Here is a 19650-nt window from a genome sequence, read left to right on the forward strand (position 1 = left end):
AAAAACTTGAGTCTGAAGTAAACATATTTTTGGGTGGCCAACTAATTGTAGAGCAATTCTTTGACCTATCCTCTCATTCACTGAAGCAAATCAAAGTGTATTTCAAACAGTGCTGCCTTAAGTCATTCTCAGAGCAAAGTTACAGCATTAAAGTAGTTCACCTCTGAATGTCTTAAGATAGTGATTCTACTCTTGACTCAGAAGAGTAAATTAAAAAAAATTGAAGAAATGCTGTGGATGGCAGTATTCTTTAATAATGTCCAAAGGCCTTGCTGAGATAGCTTGTCCCATTTCATGTGTATGAAATGACAGCTTTGTAAGGTGTATGATTGAGACAACAATAACAAAATAACTCCAGAAGATACCGTACTCTGCAATTTTGAAAACAGTGCTATTCCTGAATATGACTAATTGGAAATTTCTTAAGTACGGAAAGTATCAGATATAAAGGAAAATGATAAACAAAGTGAGTAAGAGGTAGCATTTTTCCCAGGCCATATAGTTTTATCTATAAACCAATCTCGGAAATTTTAATATTACTTACTTTACAATAGATTTTGATTGAAATAAAGACCGAAGTTATTGGTTACCCTGATCATATTGATAAGTAAAATCATATCCGAGCACATTGAAAATGATTAAAGTTCCTAAGATCCTGAAAAGTTTTGACATAAAGTGTATAGATAGCACCTACTTTACTTGCTTTAGTAAAGTCTTAATATGAATCATGTAAATATAACATTAAGTTCTATTAAAACCCTATAATGAGATAAACTATTTCTTTGTTAGTAGTTTTACTCCATTTTTAATTTTAATCCAGAGCGAAATTACTGTATTTGTCAATTTGTATTGTAACTATTATTTTAAGAATTTAATCCTTCATTGCTAATTTTTAACACTTGCTTAAGCACATTATAGATATCTAAAAATTACTATGAAATATAAGGTTTAAAATTGGAATTCATACAAATTATACCTGGTTAAAATTGTTCAACTATGAAACAGATACTAAAACTGCTTCCTATTAAATTCCTGAAAACAAAGTTATCAATTTAAATCATCATCAAAATGTTAATGAATTAGTGAATCAGTTCTATTTTAAGAGAGCTAGTTTATTCCATGTGAAGTATAGTTTTCTTTATATAAAAACACAACTGTCTTAATATATTTATGATACACATTTCCAGAGACTAACCCTGAGGTTGGTCACACTATTGGCCCTCATTGCTCATCCCTCCTGGGTACGTGCCCATTGATATATGACTTTTTAGTTCCTTCCACTAAAGAGATGTGTGGAGTGGGGAGGGATGGAGTGAATATTTTCGCACCCCTTGGATTTGGGTTTTGCCACGTGACTTGCTTTGAACAATTGAATAAGGTGAAAGTGATAACATGCTACTTCTGAAGCAAAGCATAAGAGGTGGTGCATTTTGTCTGTTTGTTCTCTCACACCTTTGCTATCACTATGAAAAGAACATCTCCAAACTAACTCATTGATCCAATAGAAAAGACTTGAAGACAAGTGAGCTGCCCTTGTACAGCTGAATTACAGAGGCCAATCTAGGTCAGCCAAATCCCTACCAATGGATAGGTGATAAGCAAGTCCATCCTACCCGAAGCAGGTTGGGCTGAATCTAGACCAGATGGAAATACGACCTAAAGAAATACTAATTGTTATATGACAATGAGATTTGGACACTGCTTGATACATAGAATTGTTGTTACAAATAGCAAAAAGATGCATATATTCTAGATTTCAGAAATTTAAGAAAGATAGACATGGGATGGAAACAATACAATTTTGAAAACGGTAATAGTTCATAGTTCACATAATTAATCAAGAATAATTAATGTTTTAGTCCCTTTCTTTGTAGATCACAAATACTATTAAATATCATAGAAAGACATCCTACTTACAAAAGAACGTAAGCATCTTCACCACAGATTTGGCATACATATATCCCGTGAAGACTCACTTAATGACTCCTTAGGAAATATTGAAAAAAATTCCATTTATAAGAAATAAGGAAGTATCAGTATATATCTGACTGTGTGTACTTTTGCAATGTCACTTATCCTTGCTTTAATTTCTTTCAAGGGCACTCATCTAAATGGAACTTTATCAAGACAAGAATGAGCTCTAAAAAATAAAGTAAATCTTACAGGATACCCTCTACAGATGATGCTTGCAAGCTTACTTACCATCTGAAAGAATCTGTGAAAGAAAATATAAGAATACTACATTATAAATTTAGAATCAGTGAAAAAAATCCATGGCAAATTCAGGCATTGCGCCTACCTCTGAAGAAAATTATATCTGTTTAACTGACAATAATAGTGGTGAAGTACAGGATAAAAATACTATACAGAGGAAAACTGAATAATTATATGATAAAAAGAGTGGATAACCTAGAAAATAAGCATCACTCATCTAATATGCACTATAGGAATCCTAGAAAGAAGCATTAAAAAAAAAAGTAAAACCTTTTCTGAGTTAAATCTGGATAGCATTAGATCAATAGTCCCCTTTATGTTTACTGGTAGCAAGACTATTCAGAAAATTACCATCCTAGTTACAATGCAGGCATTAGGTTCATTCTTTCAAGTGCCTACACTTTAGAGATAGATAAAACCTGAGAATAAGGAGGAGGTTAAATGCCATAAAATTCTATTAAAATGATTTTAATGAAAATGTTCAAAATGAAAGTTTCAAATAATGTATAACTTTTCAATCATTCATTTGCATTTCTAAATGTTCAATATTGTGGCATTTATGAGCATGCAAATAGAATTTTAGTCAAACAAATTTATTTAAAGTTTATTTAAACTAACTATGCATTTTATATATAAAACATTTTAAGAGCTGTCTCATCTCACATATTCTCAATATTACAATATTTTTTCAGATTCTATAACCTTTATAAAACTTTCTAGAAAAAACTTAATTATATTGTTATATGTCTTCATTTTTCCATTATAAGCATCATTAGAATATGCCTTTTGCATTTTTGCACCTTTAATAGAAGCCACATATGTAGCTATTCCCAGTTTATATTTATAAAAGATGATCGTGATAAAATTATAGCACCAGCAAGAACTCAATGAGGAGACTATATTTTGGTTTTAAAATGCCAAGTCTAAAAGGAAGTAATATTCTAAAATAAGCAAAGTTTGTTAAAAGAGTTTTTTAGGTTTCCTTTTAGCTGCTTCAAATTTGTCTACTTTGTTCTTTATATTGTCTTCCAGAAAATCAAGGCTTTTATTGGCTTCAACTCTGCCTACCTTTCCTGCATAGTATCCATGCTTCCAAAAGGCATCAAATAACTCCTCTTGTCCTAATATGGTCCCTCAATGAACTGAACATCCTGGAATTAATACCATTATGTGGCTCTCTTTCCAGTGAATCTGAGCTGGAATAATATAATAAAACAATATGGAGAAAATTGTTGCAATTGCTATTATATAGTAATGGAAATTTGACAACACTGTTGCCTATAATAAAGTGGAAAAAGAGAACATAAAAATAAATTAGTGGATTTGGCTAAAGATTACCAGACAGAATGTTAAAAATGTCAACTATATATAATATATAATGTAGAACATATAATATATAATGTGCATTATATAATGCAATATATAGTATAAGTATATATATAATAGACAATATATTCATATATATGCATTTATGTATGTGTACATATATACATACAATAAATATGTGTATCTATTTCTGAATTTTTAGTTGCATCAGAAAAATGTATCCCTTTGCTTAACCTTTTGTTAGGTTTTCTGTTACATGTAGCTAAGCCCATTTCTACTTGATAAAATTGTCAAAAGTTTATAACCCAGATTTCTTGCTGTGGTAAGTGAGAGCTTTCATAAGCTCACCACTACTTATATCTCCACCCTCAGATTTCAACATTCTGCAGTGCATTGTCTTTATTTTACCCAATCCATTCTCCAGATTTTATAACAATATAAAATAAAGATGCTCTTTTAAAATTATTATTTTGTTTAAGTAAGAATGGAAAATTCTGATTTCTTTATATACTTCTGGAAATGCAGAATAGATATTGATAGCCTATAGGAAGTTCTTCAGTAAAAAATCTGAATGCTTTGAGCTAAATATTTTCTAAATGTATTTGACCACAAAATTTTTATTCAAGTAACACCTTGTATCAATACTCAATATAAGCATTATAGGAGAATGCACTGTGAAATACTGTGTCTTAGCACATGAAATTCTTACATTCTCTTAAACATGCTTTTTCTCCTCACTTCAAGGATTTGACGACAGTGTCGCTGCTCTATCTAAATGCCCATTTTTTAACTTGTCTTCACCGGGAACACTGCTCTTCTTTACATACAAACTCCTCTGACTTGCATGGTGATGACACAGGATTGATTCTGTCCTCGAGAGCCAAGACTAACTTTACAGATAATCTTGGAATTTTCTTAGGAATGGATTCCTTTGCTGGACAGTACATCAGGTACACAAATGCTGGTGATCATTGAAAATCCCTAAAACCACACAGGACTAAGCAAGGAACTTGAAGTTATACCCAAATAGTGTTACTTCTATTGGAAATCTCCTATGAGAACAAGGTGTGTGTGTCTCACACACACACACACACACACACATACACACACACAGAGTTAAGCTTAGTTTTTAACTTTTCCTTCAATCCTTTCAATCCCAATCAAATAGATCCACATTCTTTATCTGGTAGTAGTCTGAACAATGTTATCATTAGACCACTTAGAGCAGATGAGTTCTGCCTTACGCTAATGTTGACTTCAGATGATTATTAAGTGTTTCTTAGTAGTAAAATGGTCCTTTTGGGGGTTTTGTCATAGAAAAAAATTACTCCCACATCATATTTAATTTTTCAACTTGAGGTAAGCTGATACAATTAAACACATGAGAGTCACTTTAAGGGGCTTATTGAAATGCAGTGACCAAATGGGAAATATTTTAGAGTCTTCAGCACTACATTACACTATAATTAAGTAAAAGGAATAAGATGTTTTTTGAATTTTATTTTATTATTTTTTTTATGCAGCAGGTCTTCTTAGTTATCTATTTTATACGTATTAGTGTATATATGTCAGTTCCAATCTCCCAATTCATCCCCCCCCCACTCCCCCCACTGCTTTCCCTGCTTGGTGTCCATACATTTGTTCTCTACATCTGTATCTCTATTTCTGCCCTGCAAACCAGTTCATCTGTGCAATTTTTCTAGATTCCACATATATGTGTTAATATACAATATTTGTTTTTCTCTTTTTGACTTACCTCACTCTGTATGACAGTCTCTAGGTCCATCCACATCTCTACAAATGACCCAGTTTTGTTCCTTTTTATGGCTGAATAATATTCCATTGTATATATATACCACATCTTCTTTATCCATCCTTCTGTCAGTAGGCATTTAGGTTGCTTCCATGACCTGGCTATTGTAAATAGTGCTGCAATGAACATTAGGGTGCATGTGTCTTTTTGAATTATGGTTTTCTCTGGGTATATGGTTTCCCAGTAGTGGGATTGCTGGGTCATATGGTAATTCTATTTTTAGTTTTTTAAGGAACCTCCGTACTGTTCTCCATAGTGGCTGTATCAATTTACATTCCCACCAACAGTGCAAGAGGGTTCCCTTTTCTCCACACCCTCTCCAGCATTTGTTGTTTGTAGATTTTCTGATGATGCCCATTGAGGAATAAGATTAATCTCATAATTAAAAGAATAAATGTTAAAGACTTCTTCAAAATAAGAAGCTATTAGGTTTATGGGAGGTTACTTCTTTCAGAAACACTCCAGAAAATTGGCATTGTTAGGACCTTAAATTTACTTGTTGGGAAGGGGAAGAAAGGCATTCTTCTCATCCTCCCTACATTAATTGGCACATTGGTTTGCCTCTTTCACTGTATGCTTCTTGATATCACAGAAGTCAAGAATTATTCACTTGTTCTGTTATTAGTTATAAATTTCCTGGTACTTTTCATGTTTTCCAACAAAGGCATTTAGACATTTTCACTCCTCTTTTATGTACAGTCAACTGACACCTATTGGCCAGAGTTTGCTTAATATTTTTTATATGTTGAGCATATATTCACTTGTAAGACATATTGCCATAATAAGTCAACAGCTCAAGACACGCGAGCGCGCACACACACACACATACACAAGAACTTATCAGTTAAAAAGTCTTTTATCCAATTCCATCCATCTAAATACAGAAGAAAGTGTACCTGGAAAGAATTAGGCTATGAAACATTATTGCTTGTCTAATTTTGTCTCACAAGTATACATTCTTTCACAATCTCTACTTGGTGCCTTTATGATTATTAATACTATATTTTTTATAACATTGGACTCATTTGTATATTTTTTAAGAAGGCAATTTATAAATTATCCAGATAACTGGCAAGCTTGGGCTATTTTGCTTTAGAATCAACTGGTTGTATCATTCTATATTCTATGATCTGTTGGCATTTATTTATACCTGCATGTGCTGACAATACTATCATTTTTATTATACAAACTATCTGAATCCCAGAGAAATTATGTATCATGTCAAAAAGTCACAGAGCTAAGAACTCTAGATTCAGTATTGGACTACATTTCTGCCATAAGCTCAATCTATTATAATCTTAACTCATATTTCCTACTTTTTTTAATTGAGTTGAGTCACAAAAATATCATATGTTGAAATTAATACCATATTATTAATAATTATGACAATTGTTTTGAGATGTCGCATAAAGACATTGCATTGAGTAATTTACACACAATATCTACAATTTGTACATTTACCCTGGAATTAGATTTTCACAGATAAAGGAACCAATGCTGAGCCTTCTTCAGAGGACCAACAGTTCAAAAAAGGTAGAATTCGGTTGAATTCTAGTACCAGTAGTCTTTGTTCTATTTCACATTAATTTTCATTTTCTAGTGATTATATTTTTATTTGCTATAGAAAAGGGAAAAGTTTTTCAGTTCTACTAAAATAATCAAAATCAATTTCTATTAACATGTTTGTTCTTTATGTTGCTATTTATAATTCAGGGCACATAATCCCTATATAAATTTGATATCTGTCACAGAAGACAATTTTCTTGTAGGTTGGTACATTTCTAGTGTTCTTACCTTTTTCAGTTGCTTTGTCATTCCAATTTATTCTCTGCTCTTTTTATATCTCTCTCAATCTAACTCTTGCTGTCACTTTCGTGTCCTTCTCTCACCTTCTGGTTCTCCCCTTCATTTTCTCTGTATGCTTGGACTTATAGGTTAAACATTTACCTTTTTACATGAATATTTCCTTTTCAGTGTGGACAACTTAATATACTATAATACTGGACATTACAATAAGCATTCATGACTTATAGAGACACAGTACAATCTAGAGATTGTGGTTATATGTCTCAGATCTCACTTCAAAATAGACATCTAGCAAAGAGGGTTATATAACTAGAAGTAGCAACAGAGTTGTAGGTCTCTCTTTCTTCAATCCTAAACCCAAAAAACTCTCAGGGAATATAAGGACTGAAAATGAACTAAGATGCAAAAATAAGCAAATGGGAGCAGGGGTGAGGAGGCAGAGAACTGGCAAGGAAGGAAAACAGACTTGATTCTGCAGGAAATCTGGGTACTAGTGAATTAATGGCCAGTGCAGAGAAAAAACAGCTGTGGGGCAGCTAATGTCTGGATCATTTCTATTCGGTAGGCAAATTCCTCAAGGTTTCCAAATATATTACAGCCCACTCCAAATGCTGGACAAACTACTTATCACCATTAATCAAAACTGACTTTGAGGGCGTCCTTCAGGTGCCTCCGAGAGCAATTTGAAACAAGTGCCACTTGCTGGTTCCCTTGCGTTTCTTATGGCTGCTAGTGAACATCAATAATATGAATTCCATTTTAATTTTTCTGTAAGGGATCTTATTTATAGGGCAATTTCCAGTGCAGTGTCTTGTCTCTATGAAATGATTGCCAACTCAGGCAGCCGTTAAAGTTTACTGCGTAGGCCTTCCTTCAAGATACAATATGGATATTACTTTCAAAAGTAATTTGGAATATGAAGTGAGAAGAGTATGTTAACTCTTTGCAAACATCCTAACTTAGATAAGGAAATTCTTGCCTTTCGAACTGATGCTCTGCTTTTTTAAAGTAACATAAAATGCAGCATTAAAACTTACTTTTTACTAACCTTATTTATAAATTAATGATGTCTCACTTTCAAGTGAGCATTACCTCACAGAATTCCAATTATTAATTGAAGGAAATGATCAATTTATTTCATTTCAGCTTTCATGCCAGTATTGTAACCCTCACTCACACACTGTGATAAACTACATAAGCTGTCACATTTTTATGTGCTCTCTCTTCTTGGGCAGAGGCATATTTCTACTTAGAAGCCTGTCTCCACACTCCTACACACAATTAAATAATGAGATTCTCCAGCTCTAATCTAGTTAGTGAAAGGTTCTATTCAGAATGGAACCTGATATTTCAAAGGTCAAATCTTTTTATCTAAAGCTTCAAGGATCATACTGCTCTATCTATATTTTATTTTATTTTATTTTTTTATATACAGCAGTTTCTTATTAGTTATCTATTTTATACATATTAGTGTATATATGTCAATCCTAGTCTCCCAATTCATCCCACCACCACCCCCCAACCCCCCTTTCCCCTCTTGGTGTCCATACGTTTGTTCTCTACATCTATGTCTCTATTTCTGCCTTGCAAACCAGTTCATCTGCACCATTTTTCTAGATTCCACATATATGCATTAATATATGATATTTGTTTTTCTCTTTCTGACTTACTTCACTCTGTATGACAGTCTCTAGGTCCATCCACGTCTCTACAAATGACTCAGTTTCATTCTTTTTTATGGCTGAGTAATATTCCATTGTATACATGTACCACATCTTCTTTATCCATTTGTCTGTCGATGGGCACTTAGGTTGCTTCCATGACCTGGCTATTGTAAATAGTGCTGCAATGAACATTGGGGTGCATGTGTCTTTTTGAATTATGGTTTTCTCTGGGTATATGGTTTCCCAGTAGTGGAATTGCTGGGTTGTATGGTAGTTCTATTTTTAGTTTTTTAAGGAACCTCCATACTGTTCTCCATAGTGGCTGTATCAATTTACACTCCCACCAACAGTGCAAGAGGGTTCCCTTTTCTCCACACCCTCTCCAGCATTTGTTGTTTGTAGATTTTCTGATGATGCCCATTTGAAACATTTTCTAAACATGATTTTACACTGAAAGTTACATTGCTGTCTATGCATTCTTCTTTTTTATTGTAAATATGTGACTGATGGAAATACAGTCTTAGAGTGACCTAGGACATCTTGTTTGGCCCATTTTTGTATGCAGAAAGGAATTCTATTGCCAGTCTGCCTGAGAAAGGAAGAAACCTTATTGGGGGGCCAGTTTCATTGTTGGACCTGCAAAAATAGTGTTCCAGTCTTTATTTTATTAAACTGAATTCCTCCTCTTGCATTCTGTGGTGCTTGTTCTGACTTGAGTTGCAGAAACTATATGACATTTTCATTTTATTTTATAGTTCCTTAAAACTATGCCTAGCATATGACATCTCCTCTTAATTTTCTCTGAACCAGGTGTGTTATTAGTTCAACCATTCTTCATGTGCCATTATGATTCCTCCCAGTGTTTTTGGCCTCTTCTAGATATTCTATTTAGTGAAAATTTATTCTAAAATGAATTGTTTTCATTTTGAAAATGTATCTTAGTTGTGTTCAGGCCACTGTTATTTCTGATAATGCTATTGTCAATAGCCTACACAAAAAGTTTTATTAACACAAAGACTCCTTTTCCCCTTTAAAGTATATTTACCTCAACGGTATAGATTCAAATTGAGCAAGTTTCTTTTTTTTTTTTTCCTCGCCTACTAAATTTAATCTTGCCAGAGTCAAGATAATCTTCTTCCACCTTGATGCCAATTTAACTAGTTTGTATTATTTATTATATTTAATTTTAAACCAGCTGTCCTCTAAAAGTTTTGTAACTAAATACTTTTTATCTAATTTCAAAGAACTGAAAGTAGTTTAGAATATAACAAAGAAAGATTTTTACAAGTCAACTCAGAATCACCCAAGATGCTCAGAAAATGAGTGCAGGCTAAAAACATAAATGGATAGCTTTTGTTATTTAGTTCTCATGTCTCTGTCTGATAAACAAGGCATTAGTACATTTAATTCAGATTATTAAAAGAGCATATGGAATTTCTAATCAACTTTGATATATGGAAATACCTCAAAATATTTTTATTTTAAGAAGTTTATATATATAATCTCTACTTCCCTAAAATATAAGCAATATAGAAGAAGCAACAAGAGGTAAAACTCCTTATGGAGCTACTAAAAATTAGCTTCCGTGACAGTACTAACATTGATGGTTGCCAGCTTTTATTTGGGGTAATAGATTATACTGCGGTTAAAACATAGGATTTAGACTTACAAGTCAAACGTGTTCATTTGAACTCTATAAAAAGCACTCTTATAGACGTAATGGTTACATCGATGAGAATGAGAGAGAGTCCTTGCCTCTTCATTAAGGCTTTCAAGAATGTAAAATGGGGATAGAAATGACTATAGATATTTTTTTTAGCAAAGGTAGTTGAGAAATATATCCCTCTGCAACTGATATTTGATCTCTCATTGATATGACAAGGCGAGAGCCCAAGTAAAAATGTATGCAATGAATTTCCCAGAGGAAAAGAGGTCTTTGAGAAAAAAAAAATTTTTTTCTCAAAAAGAGAAGAAATACAAAGGACCTCAGAAACAAAAAGAGTAATGTAGGGAAGCAGAGTTTGTAGTAAATGAGGGCAAGTAACAAGGCAGGGAGTAGATCATGTAAAAATTGGTAGACATGGTAAGAAGTTAGAAAGGTTTTCTGTTTGTGATGGAGAGTTTTAGGTAGGGCAACAACTTGATGTTATTTGAGCCTGTGAAAGATCATTCAGGCTATTGTGTAGTACATGGTTTGCAGGGTACCAAGAAGTGAGGCATGGAGACCTGACAGGAGATTGTATCTGGAATCTGGATATTGGTGGCTTGAAGAAGGTTTGTAGTGGCATAAGTAATGAGGTTTAGATCTCTTTGGAAATAGATTTGAGAGGAGTTTCTGGTGAAGTGGGTGTAGAATGTAAGGGCAAGAAGCATCATAGATAAGTCTAAGATTTTTGGTCTGAGTAAAGGGTAGATTATGATCTATTTACTGTTAAGTAGTGTTTTTTCTAGGGCGGTCTGTATATTGATAATAATATGATGTAGATGATATTGACATTATTTTGACTGTATGATATCAAAATCGTCTTTTCATGTTTGGGTCTTAGGCAATACAATGCACATCTCCCACTATAAAATATACAAGTGCCAAATAATCAATTTCCCCAGGTAACTTGTACCAATAGCATGGGCACTAAACTAATGCTCTTGCAATCAGGGGCACATGCCCTAGATATTGACATAAGAAATTATGATCAAAAGAATTAACAGCAATGGTAAATTGTCCTCTCTGGTGGCAGTGGCAGCTGTATTAAGTCACTTCAGCAACAGTAGAAGTAGTGTTAGCAGCAACTTCCAGGATAAAAGGGTTTATTGTGTTTGCAGCACACTGACAGTAGTTCAGGCTGGAATATCTAGAGTTCTGACAAGGTGGCCACTGTTTCTCTGCTAAACCATTTTTGTGGAGGGATTTTGGGCATGCTCTCAGGTTGCGTATCTTCTAAGAATGATACTCTAGGGATCCCAACAATTTTGTGAGTCAACCAACATCCTTTTTTTTTTCTTTTTATACTTGAATTCACTAGACACATCTTCAGTGCTTTTGTTTGTTGGAAGATTTTTAATCACAGTCTCAATTTCAGTGCTTGTGATTGGTCTATTTATGTTTTCTGTTTCTTCCTGGTTCAGTCTCGGAAGGTTGTGCTTTTGTATGAATTTGTCATTTCTTCCAAGTTGTCCATTTTATTGGCATATAGTTGCTTGTAGTAATCTCTCATGATCCTTTGTATTTCTGCAGTGTCAGTTGTTACTTCTGCCTTTTCATTTCTAATTCTATTGATTTGAGTCTTCTCCCTTTTTTTCTTGATGAGTCTGGCTAATGGTTTATCAATTTTGTTTATCTTCTCAAAGAACCAGCTTTTAGCTTTATTGATCTTGGTGATCCTTTCCTTCATTTCTTTTTCATTTATTTCCGATCTGATCTTTATGATTTCTTTCCTTCTGCTAACTTTGGGTTTTTTTCGTTCTTCTTTCTCTAATTGCTTTAGGTGTAAGGTTAGGTTGTTTATTTGAGATTTTTCTTGTTTCTTGAGGTAGGATTGTATTGCTATAAACTTTCCTCTTAGACCTGCTTTTGCTGCATCCCATCGGTTTTGGGCCGTCATGTTTTCATTGTCATTTGTTTTTAGGTGTTTCTTGATTTCCTCCTTGATTTCTTCAGTGATCTCTTGGTTATTTAGTAGCATATTGTTTAGCCTCCATGTGTTTGCATTTTTTAGAGATTTTTTCCCTGTAATTGATACCTAGTCTCAGAGTGTTGTGGTCAGAAAAGATGCTTGATATGATTTCAATTTTCTTAAATTTACCAAGGCTTGATTTGTGACTCACGATATGGTCTATCCTGGAGAATGTTCCATGAGCACTTGAAAAGAAAGTGTATTGTGGTGTTTTTGGATGGAATGTCCTATAAATATCAATTAAGTCCATCTTGTTTAATGTATCATTTAAAGCTTGTGTTTCCTTCTTTATTTTCATTTTGGTTGATCTGTCCATTGGTGAAAGTGAGGTGTTAAAGTCCCCTAGTATTATTGTGTTACAGTTGATTTCCCCTTTTATGGCTGTTAGCATTTGCCTTATATATTGAGGTACTCCTATGTTGGGTACATAAATATTTACAATTGCTATATCTTCTTGGATTGATCCCTTGATCATTATGTAGTGTCCTTCTTTGTCTCTTGTAATAGTCTTTATTTTAAAGTCTATTTTGCCTGATATGAGAACTGCTACTCTAGCTTTCTTTTGATTTCTGTTTGCATGGAATATCTTTTTTCATCCCCTCACTTTCAGTCTGTATGTGTCCCTAGGTCTGAAGTGGGTCTCTTGTAGACAGCATATATACGGGTCTTCTTTTTGTATCCATTCAACCAGTCTATGTCTTTCGGTTGGAGCATTAAATCCATTTACAATTAAGGTAATTATCAATATGTATGTTCCTATTACCATTTTCTTGATTGTTTTGGGTTTGTTATTGTAGGTCTTTTCCTTCTCTGTGTTTCCTGCCTAGAGAAGTTCCTTTAGCATTTGTTGTAAAGCTGGTTTGGTGGTGCTGAATTCTCCTAACTTTTGCTTGCTTGTAAAGGTTTTAAGTTCTCTGTCGAATCTGAATGTGATCCTTAATGGATAGAGTAATCTTGGTTGTAGGTCCTTCCCTTTCGTCACTTTAAATATGTCCTGCCACTCCCTTCTGGCTTGCAGAGTTTCTGCTGAAAGATCACCTTTTAACCTCATGGGGATTCCCTTGTATTTTATTTGTTGCTTTTCTCTTGCTGCTTTTAATATTTTTGATAGTTTGATTAATACGTGTCTTCGTGTGTTTCTCCTTGGATTTATCCTCTATGGGACTCTGCACTTCCTGGACTCGACTGACCATTTCCTTTCCCATATTAGGGAAGTTTTCAACTATAATCTCTTCAGATATTTTCTCAGTCCCTTTCTTTTTCTCTTCCTCTTCTGGGAATTCTATAATTCGAATGTTGGTGTGTTTAATGTTGTCCCAGATGTCTCTGAGACTGTCCTCAATTCTTTTCATTCTTTTTTCTTTATTCTGCCCTGCAGTAGTTATTTCCACTATTTTATCTTCCAGGTCACTTATCCATTCTTCTGCCTCTGTTATTCTGCTATTGATCCCTTCTAGAGAATTTTTAATTTCATTTATTGTGTTGTTCATCATTGTTTGTTTGCTCTTTAGTTCTTCTAGGTCCTTGTTTAAACATTTTTTTAAATTGTCTCCATTCTATTTCCAAGATTTTGGATCAACTTTACTATCATTACTCTGAATTCTTTTTCAGGTAGACTCCATATTTCCTCTCATTTGTTTGGTCTGGTGGGTTTTTACTTTGCTCCTTCATCTGCTGCATATTTCTTTGTCTTCTCATTTTGCTAACTTACTGTGTTTGGGGTCTCCTTTTTGCAGGCTGCAGGTTCGTAGTTCCCGTTGTTTTTGGTGTCTGCCCCCAGTGGGTGAGGTTGGTTCAGTGGGTTCTGTAGGCTTCCTGGTGGAGGGCACTGGTGTCTGTGTTCTGGTGGATGAGGCTGGATCTTGTCTTTCTGGTGGGCAGGACCACGTCCGGGGGTGTGTTTTGGGGTGTCTGTGAACCTATTATGATTTTAAGCAGCCTCTCCGCTATTGGGTGGGGTTGTGTTCCTGTCTTGCTAGTTGTTTGGCATGATATGTCCAGCACTGGAGCTTGCTTGTCATTGAGGGGAGCTGGGTCTTAGCGTTGAGATGGAGATCTCTGGGAGAGCTCTCGCTGATTGATATTACATGGCACCAGGAGGTCTCTGGTAGTCCAGTGTCCTGAACTCGGCTCTCCCACCTCAGAGGCTCAGGTCTGACACCCGGCCGGAGCACCAAGACCCTGTCAGCCACACTGCAATCTGGTTATGTAGTTTACTGCAGAGCTGACTCAAATTCAAGTCTGCTGATTGACTAGCAACGGGTGTTTCTACCCATGTGAGACCTGTCAAGTCAAAGTGCTGAGACACAGACGTTTGCAGCTAAGAGAGGTTTTACTCACAAGGCAGTCCAACAGGGAGCAGGAGAACGGATCTCAAAACCACCTTCCTCCTTCCCTGAAGGCAAGGGGCTCAGGGTACTCCTTTGTGAAGTATTTATCAAGGTCGTGGGCTAAAAGGAAAAGGAAATAAAAGGTGTCACAGATGTTAGAGGAGAAAAGTTGAAAAATATTTTAACTAATAGAAAAATTAATGTATTAAGGAAGTGAAGTAAAACTATTTTCCATAGTTACTGGTTACTCTCTCTATATATATTTATATATATATATGCTTTTCAAATAAATGCATGCACTATCCACAAATGTATACTTAATTATCTTGAGGAAATTCTCCTGGAATTAATGCATGTTTTCTTTCTGACTTAAAAGAATGAGTTAATTTATTACCATAGTGGCATTGCTATATTACTTCTTATTTAATGAAATATTTATTGAGGCAATGTGGCACTACCATACAAGGCAACATGGGAGATATGAAAATAAACAGATTAGGTGTGTAGAAAAGATGAAGCATTCAAAAAATTGTGAATTTATTTGTTTGATTCTAAAATTTGAACTTTGGGGTAAAGAGTCTTTGACTAAGGGAAGCACAGACAGAAGAGGCTGTAAATGGTTTTAGAATGTCTTGAATGCTGTACCTTCTCCATCCTTTCCCACTATACCTCTTTTGCCAGCTCTTAAATGTTCACCATCATCATTACAATAACAAGTTCTGAAAAAAAATTGTATTGATATGGATTTATGTGGCTAGCTTAACTGTAAGTAATGTCTACTGAAAAAAGAAAAAATGCAAAACCTAAAAGTTGAGAGTTATATTTTATTCAGTGGACAAATCTGAGGACTTAAGCCTGGGACATAGCATTTCAGATAATTCTGAGAAACTTTTCCGAAGAGGAAGGGGGGAAGCCAGGATATATAGGAGTTTTTGCAACAAAACCAGGTAGTCAGAATATCAAAAGATTACTGTTAATAAAAGAAAACCAGATATCTCATGTTAAGGAATTTAACACTTTTCTATGTATGGGAAGATGCAAGAGTCTGGGATCACTGAAATCATTCCTTTCATATGCACCTCAGCTATCTGGGGCCAGTATCCTGTGTTTTCTCATCCTGTGTTTCCTCAGGCTGCACCGTCAGGGGTGGCTGCAGTCTGGTGACTGCTAGGTGGCAGGCATTCTTTATTTCCTTCCTGAGTTTCCTCAGCCTTTACCATCTGGGAGGCTGTAATGTGGTGGCTTGATCCTTTATTTACTGATATGGCAGGCAGCATTCTTAGTTCACAGTAATAATGAATATATTGATTGTTATAGTAAGTCAGCAACTCTCTGAATAAACATCAATGACTATTACATTTCTGAAAGATAATTTTTAAATTTAGATATTTTTATAAAGCTCACCTTTCCCAAATTTATAATATACAAATAAAAGTATCCAACACATTCCTGTTGAATGGCTTGGTGTAAAGAACAGTTCTCTAGCAATACATTATGTGCTGCAATTGTTTTTTATACGCTAGTTAGTAGAATACGTCAGTGAACCCTCATCCTCACTTCCCTGATGATGATATGAAGAGGGAAAGAGCCATCTTGTTATACCAATGCACTGAATGTTGACTGGGTAGTATGGAATAGCTTCTGAAAATTGTTGGACTGATAGGGTAAAGCACTTTTACCTTTTTCAAAAGTCATACAGTGTCTTCTTTGAGAAATGAAATAGCATAAAATTGAATAGTATATTCACAGCCTACAATTGAGGAGTCACTTGGCACTTCAGAAGATCTTGTCATCTTCAAATTGTTTCTAATAGTTATCTCCAGCACTTCTTTCAATGAATGTATGCAACAAATTTGTATCATTTCTATTGCAATATACATAGAGTTTTCTCAGAATCAGAATAGGTAAAAATAGAAGAATAAAAGCATATTGCAAAAGAACTTTGGCCTTGGTGCACTGCAGATATTTTCAATCACATTTATTTTGATTAAAAATGAACAAGATGTGGTAACGTACTAAAAATATGAAGCAAAAACAAGTTCTTATTTAAGCAACTGGAGAAGACCTTGGTCATACTCAAAGTCTGCATAATAATACAAATGCATTTTGAAAAAAAGAAAAAAGTTTTTAATCATCTTAAAGTTACCAATATAGCTGACTGGGTTAAACTGACAAGTATAAAAAGCAATGGAATATGCCAAGGTAAATTTTTAAAACCTAAGGCTATTTCTACATGATAATCTTAAGATCTCTTTAAGTAATAGGTGAGAATAAAGTTAAATAAGTAATTTATTAATTTATATATATGGTTAAAATATGGATATCTCTTTTGATCATATATTTCCTGAAAATAAAAGCTTCATTATTTTGATTGAAAAAATGTATGTATATGTGTGTATATATTTGTATATATACATATAATTTTTAATTCAATAATGTATTTAAATAAATATGCTATTATTCAGATTTCTTCAAAACTAATCATGTGTGGTATTTTTAATTTAGTCTGTTGACAATCTCTGGCATACATTTAAATTTGGGCATTTATTTCATTTTCTTTACATTTCTCAGTGACTTATTACTCCTTTATATCACAGGCAAACATTAAGTTTTATCTCACATCCTAAAAAAGTAAAAATAAAAAGAAAAGCAAGTTTTCAACTCCTTTTCCTTCCTGTAATATCCCATTCTTTGCCTTTCTCATAAACCTAAACAGAATTGTTTATATTTGCCATCTTAAAATATCTCCTCCTATGTTGCTTTAAATGCCCTTTGAACTTCATCATTCTGTCAAAATGCTACATCATTGTCATTAAGTACGTTCGCTGTCTAACTGTGGCATCCCATACCTTTTACCTCTCCTCTTGAAAACTTGTTTTCCACCTGGCCCCCACATCTCCACTCTCCCCTAAATCTCATGCCTCTGTCTGATTGCTGCTCTTTAGGCCTCCTTACTGGTCATTACATAGAAATGTAATGCTTATTATTTTATATTTTTCATAGTTTGAATATTAAATTGCTTTTTTGTATATATTACCAATCTTTCTTTTTTCTCTAATTTCCCAGATAGTTCAATTATATGCTGTCTGAAACAGCTATTTGATGTCTTTTTAAACTTTTACCCACACCACTCCAAATATGAGCTGATGATTTTATCTTCTCTTACATATTTAAAAAATATTTATTAGTGAATTTTACAACATACGTAAGTAGTACCAGGGACTTCCCTGGTGGCTCAGTGGTTAAGAATCCACCTGCCAATGCAGGGGACATGGGTTCAACCCCTGGTCCAGGAAGATCCCACATGCCACGGAGCAGCTAAGCCTGTGTGCCACAACTACTGAGCCTGCACTCTAGAGCCCGTGAGCCACAACTACTGAGCCTGTGTGCCACAACTACTGAAGCCTACGTGCTCTAGGGCCTGGGCACCACAACTACTGAAGTCTGTGCGCCTAGAGCCCATGCTCCACAACAAGAGAAGCCACCACAATGAGAAGCCTATGCACTGCAATGAAGAGTAGCTCCTTGAGTGCCGCAACTAGAGAAAAGCCCACGCACAGCAATGAAGACCCAAAGCAGCCAAAAAAAAAAAAAAAAAGTAGTACCATGTTAATATTCTTGTATCTTAGCTTTTGCTCAGTCTTTTCAAGATTTATATATATTTTTATGAAACCATTAAATCAATTTAATACTTTAAAGCAATTTAATAATATGCATACTTTTTTACTGAACCGAACTTGGGTCTGCTCACCATATGAGTAGCAAAGTCAACCTACTGACAATAGGCTGTGGTGAAGAAAAGTACAGTGTTTCACATTGTCCTATTTTCAGAATTACATTGAAGTAAACATACCTTTACCAACCTCTCAGAGATGTCACACAGTCAAGCTTAATTGGATTTTGTTTATGAAAACCACTCTTTTTCTCTCGGGCCCTAAAAGAAACTTGGTGCCAGGTAATTAAGGATAATCATGTTAATAGGTCATCTTCATTGTGATTTTATCTGTTAAAAGCAAAGCAAAACAAACAACAACAAAACTACTTCTGAGTCTGGAAAACTATATCTAGAAAACATCTTCTCTATTATTCATAGTCTCAATAAGGCATTCTTCACCAGTGTCTTAAGGCCATGGACATACTGACCAAAAATGGTCATGGCCTCCACACTCAGAATTTTCCAGGCTCAGGGAAGCTCTTTCTAGACCTGCTCTCCTCTCCTGAGTAAGTTAGTTTCTAAGCAGGAACCGCTAATGAGTCAAGCATCCAGGCATTTACTTCTTCATGTAATCAATTTCAGTTGACTTTGACCTGGTCATGACTTTGAAAAATAGAATGGAATACAGGCGATCAGTGTGGTATCTGAGGCTAGATCATAAAAAGCCTTGCAGCATCTGCCTAAATTTCTTGTTAGTGTTGCTTTTTTTCTTTTGATACTACTTCCCAGGACATAGCTACTATGCTTTGACAAACATAAATTAAATGCAGAAGTCAGAAGTAGGTGCTCTGGTAAACAACCCAAGTGAGGGCCCAGGCAACAGTCAGAAACTGCCCGTCTTGTGACGTAACCACCTTGGCCCAGCCTAGTGGCACTTTAGGATTATTATAGTTCAGCTGTACTATAACCATGTGAAAAACTACAGGCAAGAACAATTCAGCTAAGTCCAGGCAAGGAATCACATTCCTTTGCTTCTATTGTATGGCTTCTTGTGAATTGTTACAAACACATGCCATGGTTTATGGCTCCATTTCAACCCTCCTTTGTAAATAATTCTTTATTAAAATATGTGCAGTATAAGTATTGATATAATTATTCTGAGATACAG

Source organism: Eubalaena glacialis, chromosome 4 (assembly GCF_028564815.1).
Source record: "Eubalaena glacialis isolate mEubGla1 chromosome 4, mEubGla1.1.hap2.+ XY, whole genome shotgun sequence".
NCBI lineage: Eukaryota > Metazoa > Chordata > Mammalia > Artiodactyla > Balaenidae > Eubalaena > Eubalaena glacialis.